Source organism: Leptonychotes weddellii, chromosome 4 (assembly GCF_054177405.1).
Source record: "Leptonychotes weddellii isolate Sample4059 chromosome 4, ASM5417740v2, whole genome shotgun sequence".
Taxonomy (NCBI): Eukaryota; Metazoa; Chordata; class Mammalia; order Carnivora; family Phocidae; genus Leptonychotes; species Leptonychotes weddellii.
In genome coordinates, this window is record NC_138372.1 from 123,154,325 (window position 1) to 123,160,324 (window position 6,000).

At 45.1% G+C, this 6,000-nt stretch overlaps 1 protein-coding gene across 4 annotated transcripts in view; it reads right to left on the reverse strand.

The window, feature by feature from the left end:
* Positions 1-2,625, reverse strand: part of PAG1 (phosphoprotein membrane anchor with glycosphingolipid microdomains 1) — a 130,444-nt gene extending 127,819 nt beyond the window's left edge. For all 4 annotated transcript variants that reach the window (XR_014144268.1, XM_081816184.1, XM_081816182.1 and 1 more), the window contains exon 1: positions 2,165-2,625. The gene's annotated coding sequence lies outside the window, so the exon portion shown is untranslated. The remainder of the gene's footprint in view (positions 1-2,164) is intronic.
* Positions 2,626-6,000: the final 3,375 nt, after the last annotated feature.

Below are 6,000 nucleotides of genomic sequence, written 5' to 3' on the forward strand. Positions count from 1 at the left end.
TAAAATCCCAACTCTGATTTGATCTCGCTGAGCTTCAGTTTCCTCATCTCCCAAGTGGAGAAGAAACCACCCACCTCAGTGAGGAATTGAGGGAGACAGTAAATTAAACACCAGCTGGTCTGCATCAACAGAAAGTGTTTAATAAATGTTTATATCCTCTCTCCTGTTATACATGTGACCTGCTTCCATTAACCTTCATCAGCAGCCATTCAATGTCCCTGGTATCCAAAGATGGGTTTCCTTTCATAGTAATGATAATTTTATCAGCTTAATATGCCAGACACTGGTTCAACGGCTTGACATCTATGAAGTCATTTAATCCTCATCATAATCCCATGAAGTAGGTACTATTGTCATCCCCAGTTTACAGATGAGGATACTGAGGCACAGAGTTTAGGTAACTCACCCAGATTCAAACAGATGGTACGAGAGCCAGGAGCTCAGCTGCCTAGTCTACCCTCCTAACCATAATACAACAGTGCTGATGGGGTAAGTCTTTTGAGATTCCATGCTTGGATGTTTTCTCTTCTAGACATAAGCAATGGATGCTCTCACAAACCACAGTGTGTGCCTAACTTTTCAACTTCTGAAATAACATTTTTGTACTTCCCTAGAATTCTTTAAAAACCTAGGATATGTTTTTAAATGTGGTGCCTGTAACTAGCTTATCTTGTTCTATGTGTTGGAATACCACAAATAAAAGCACTTCTCTTTCTAAAGATTGCCTAGATAAATCTTACATTAAAACACACCCCTGAGTTTTGGTTTAAACATTTATTATAAGTCCAAATTTAAATATATGTGTGTATGTGTGTGTGTGTGTGTATATATCAAGTCTTAATGCTGTTTTGTTAAACTAATGACTTTGATATCAAATAATCTGAAAATTCTCGTTTCTAATGTTCAGTCTTAACAGTCAGAGCAGTACCATATTTATTTCAAAGTATTCCTTTTACAAATTTAATCGACTCAAATATTACGCATCAATGATGATAATCTATTGCTCTACTTAAAAGGAATCTCTAGGGGACAGATGAAAAAGAAAGGTTATAGAATTCTATCCTTCAAAGTAGGACAGGACAGCTACCTATAAATCATGCTCTTTATTTATTAAGATAATTAAGCCCACTGGTACACTTAACTTTCAGACTCAACAAATGTCTGGGATGAACAATTTCCACTTTTTCTAAAACAAAGGGAATGTGTTCAAAAAGGGTCCTCTGCAGGCTCTCTGCACAATGCCTGCTATTTTAAAACATGATTTATGTGTCTAATTCCTGGAGCTGCCTTGAAAAATATACTGGGTTTCTCCTCGCACGCTACCTATTAGGAGAAGACACTCCAATTTGAAGAGTGCACTCTGTTTCAGACTACAGAATGCTATATCATGTCAGCATTTTCATTAAATACTGTTCAAGCTGGACCTTAAACAAATGGCACGGAGAGCCACAGCTGCAGCCACTGCAGACAGTTATCCCGCCGGGAGGCTTATATAAGAGGCGCAGGACCGGCAGCGTGAAACCCAAGTGTCATCATCTGAATCCTATTTCTTTGAGACTTGCCCACATTCTTGAAATGTATGAAGTCATATACAATGAACGGATTTCTCATTTTATTTGCCTTATGGCACAAAACGCTGTATTGACTTACAAGTTGTTTTCTCCCTAAAGGACTGGGCTCCAATTAGGGAAACGTTGGCAACTTCTGCCTAGGGGAAGAGTAAAGTGGGATGCGCGGGAAGCCCGACGGGCTGGGAAGGAATGACTTAGCTCCCATCCCCAAAGACTTATCGCATCCAGGAATATTACGGGAGTCACTCCCCGGAGGACTTAGGGTAGAGGTAACAGGACCCTGCACGCACCCTCCACTGCCAAACACACAGTCAAGGAGCTCGGAACGTGCAATCAGCAGCAGGCGAAATGCCCTCAGAGCACCTGTCCTCTCGCAGCATTTCCAACTGGCACAATCCTCAGAGGCTGCTGCCAGCCCGCCCTGGAATGCCTCTCCCCGCGTGCCGGGTCCGCTTCTTCGCCCCCTGAACTCCCCGAGATGGAGCCCAGCTCCTAACAAGAGCGGCCACCCCCAGCTTCCCACAAAAGGATAATAAAAACGCACGTCTCCTCCCCATGGCTCCCTCCAACTTCCGAAACTACAGTCAACTTACCGGGACGCAGGAGGCAGGGAGCCTTCCGAGGGGACCTCGCTCCGCCGCGCTCAACCCCGCTGGCCCCGCACTGCCCGGGCGGCGGCGGCTGCAGGGCTAGGCGCTGTCTCTCTGCACCAGCCGCCTCGCTCTGCCGTGCCGGGAGCCGGGCACTCGCCAGGGCGCACCGGCCGGCGGCGGCGGCTGCAGCGGCGACTGAGGCTGCACGCGGCCGCGCGGACCGAGAGCTGCAGATGGCACCGACCCCGGAGTGCGGCGCTCCTAGTCCCTGGTGCGTGTCTCCGGCTCCGAGGGAATGGCGACTCAACGAGGAACGCGGCAAGGAAAAAGCCGAGGCGCCGTTAGCCGCAGAGCCTCCAGCCCGCTCCCAGGCGGTGGGTCACATCGCAGGCGCGCCGGCGGGGGAGCTAGCGGGCGGGCACCGCAGTCCGCACTCGCTGCCGCGCCGCGGAGAATGACAAGCGCCGAGGCGGAGCAGCTGTGCGGGGCGCGGGGCGCGAGTGCGCATGATCCCGGCCCGCTGCGGCACGTCACGGGGGAGGGAGGGGCGGGAAGGGAGCGAGCTGGGCGGGGCCGGGGTGGGGGCCCCGTGGGCGGACTTGGGCGCTGCGCCCCGCTCCCTCGCGGGAAGGTACAGGAAGTCTCCCGCCTCGGGTTTTGTGAACGTAAAGCTGCGTGGTTGAACTTGTCTCCAGAGTCCATTGTCCCTTAAAAACCACTCTTTAAGCGGTCCTTAGGGCTCTGGGCAAGCCCAGGAAAGCCAGTTTAACTCAGGTTATAGCTTAAATCGTAAAGGACTGCGGTTTAGGGGACAATGGTCCTCTACCTGGCTGTACATAAAAATAACTTGGGAAGCTTGTAAGAGCCCTTTGCCCTGACCGCACCCCCGGAACCCAGACTCAGCGAGGCGCGGGTATCAGTAGGTTGTAAAGCTTTCCAGATGATACCGACGTACAGCGGAGGTTTTCAAACCTTTAATGTGTGTCAAAATCTTCTGAGGATTTTGTTAAAATGCAGGTTTCTGATTCAATAGGCTTAGGCGCTTAGGGAAGATCCGTCATTTCCAACAAGATCCCAGATGATGCCACTGCTGTAGGACCAGACCCTCTTATCCTTACTACTCAAAGTGTAGTGTAGGATCTGGAGCAGAGCTTCTGAAACGTTGGGCTGTGTGAGAATCACCTGAGTAGTGTTTTGTTGTTGTTGTTGTTGTTTTTAAAGATTCCATCTATTTGTTTGACAGAGAGACACAGTGAGAGGGGGAACACAAGCAGGCAGAGTGGGAGAGGGAGAAGCAGGCTTCCCGCTGAGCCGGGAGCCCAATGCAGGGCTCGATCCCAGCATCCTGGGATCCTGAACTGAGCCGAAGGCAGACGCTTAACGACTGAGCCACCCAGGCGCCCCCCCCTTTTTTTTTTTTAAGATTTTATTTATTTATTTGACAGAGAGACACAGCGAGAGAGGGAACACAAGCAGGGGGAGTGAGAGAGGGAGAAGCAGGCTCCCGCTGAGCCGGGAGCCCAATGCGGGGCTCGATCCCAGCATCCTGGGATCATGAACTGAGCCGAAGGCCGTTGCTTAACCAACTGAGCCACCCAGGCGCCCCTGTTTTGCTGTTTTTGTTTTAATTGCAGAGCACATTCCCAGGCCCTACACATGTGGTTCAGCCTCTGAGGCTCTCTCTGCTAATTCCATTGGTAAGGAGCACTCCAGGTAAGTCTGATAATGGGTGTTGTTAGACACACTTCACCATTTTAGACCAGCAACCTGGAGTTGGGCATACACTTTTGCAGTGAGAAGGGCCAAGCTAGATCTAGAACTCAGAACATCTGAGTCCAAGTCCAAGCCCAAATGGTATTTTATCTAACTAGTCCAAATTTTCTACAAATTATTACATATTGCTTTACTTAATAGGAAATATGTATAAATCATAAGAAACACATGCACGCAACACATTCTGTATTCTTTACACATATTAAAGTGGCTTAAAGTTGGCTGAGGGAGAAGGCTTATTAAGAGGGGAGGGGTGGAATAAGGGATGTTAGATGGTCTGTCCCATAGTGCATTGCTGAGGAAAGAGTATGTAGGAGGAAACAAACCTTAGCTTCACCCTAGAGCCTGGAATGGCATCTTGGAGAAGATCCAGGAATCAGTCTTGGCCTCTTGTCTCATAGCATAGATTGAAACTCAGGTGTTCAAGAGCTTATGAATATATGGCATGTCACATATGTTACCTCAATGAAATCTCACAATGGTCTGGTCGGTTGGATAAAAAAGACAATGGTCCCATTTTATAGTTAAAAAAGGATGCTCTGGACATTAGTTGACTTGCACAAACAGTGGAACTTGAACTAGAGTACAGATCTAAATGTTGGACATGGCTTCTATAATTCTAAGGAAAACAGTGGTTCAGATCTTACAAAGAAAATGATTTCTGTGTTTATTGTTCACATCCTTTAAAGGCTGTGCCTAAATTTTGAGTTAGAAAGCATTTCATTTTTGTGAGAGGAAATGCATTTTATATCTTCACTCCACCTTTGCAGCTCTACAAATTGGAATGCAAAATGTTTGGAGAGCATCCCAGTCCCGGTACATTGCAGTTACATAATGCAGGCTTCACCAACAAGTTCAAATAGCAACGCTCATATTTTCTGATGACAAGTATAATTACCATCCTCATTTTATCCAGGCCCAAAGAAATCAAGTGATTTAGACAGAATCCAGGCAATCTAGTCTCTGTCCTATTCTGCTCTCCTTTTACCAAATGACATACAATAATGAAGATTATTTTTCATTTCCAAATTTTTCATACCAAGATTTACCATCATTAAATTAGAGCCAAATGTATTTCAAAGCCATTCCTTGATACAGAACCAGAAATATGAGGAACAATTCTTATGCTTGTGGTAAATGCTATAGACTATATCTCAGTGTGCATAAAGTTTTGGAAGGAAGTATGTGATACTTACACACAATCTCTCAATGCACAGGTTTGCCTTGGAATCCTACCCACCTTTATCTTTGCTTTTGATGTAACTTTTCCTTAGAGCTATTCTTCTGTGATTATGAAATAAAAAATAAATGAATGGCTGATTAAAAGAGAATTCTCTGTAAATGAAGGAGCTGGTTATAGAATTTTGTTAGTTCAGTTTTTAATAGGAAAATATTTTAAATAAATTAAAAAAAAAAACAGGTAGTATACTAGTCATATTGGGACCTTTAGAAGAACCCAGAGTTGTCATCCTGTTTTCTAAGGTGTTAGAAACTCCAGTAAAAATATTTATCTGTATAGTATATGAATTCATTTGTATATTGACTTTAAGAAATCCAGAATTTAATTTTATAAAAAGTTAATTAGTATGTCCCATTGCCATTGTATCTTGAGCCACTATTGTTGGCATTAAACACATGAAATGTGTAATATTGGCTTAATATTGACTGTCTTAATATTGACCATGTATGATTTAGAATTTGCTTCTCATTAGCTGGTAGTGATGTCTGGTAGGAATAGCAGCTTCATTTTTTTTTTTTTTCTCTGAGGTTTACATTCCTTATGGGTCAGCAAAGCCTGCTCTTTGGGTGAGAATTTCTTCATTCAATGCTTCTAAAAGTCCCAACAGTGAGGACTTCCAATTACATAGATGTTAGCGACTCCATTGAACCTATTCTCTGCTCATTAGAGAAACGGTACCTAGAATAGATTTTTTTTTTTTATTCTTATGTTAATCCCCATACATTACATCATTAGTTCTAGATGAAGTGTTCCATGATTCATTGTTCGTGCACAACACCCAGTGCTCCATGCAGAACGTGCCCTCCTCAATACCCACCACCAG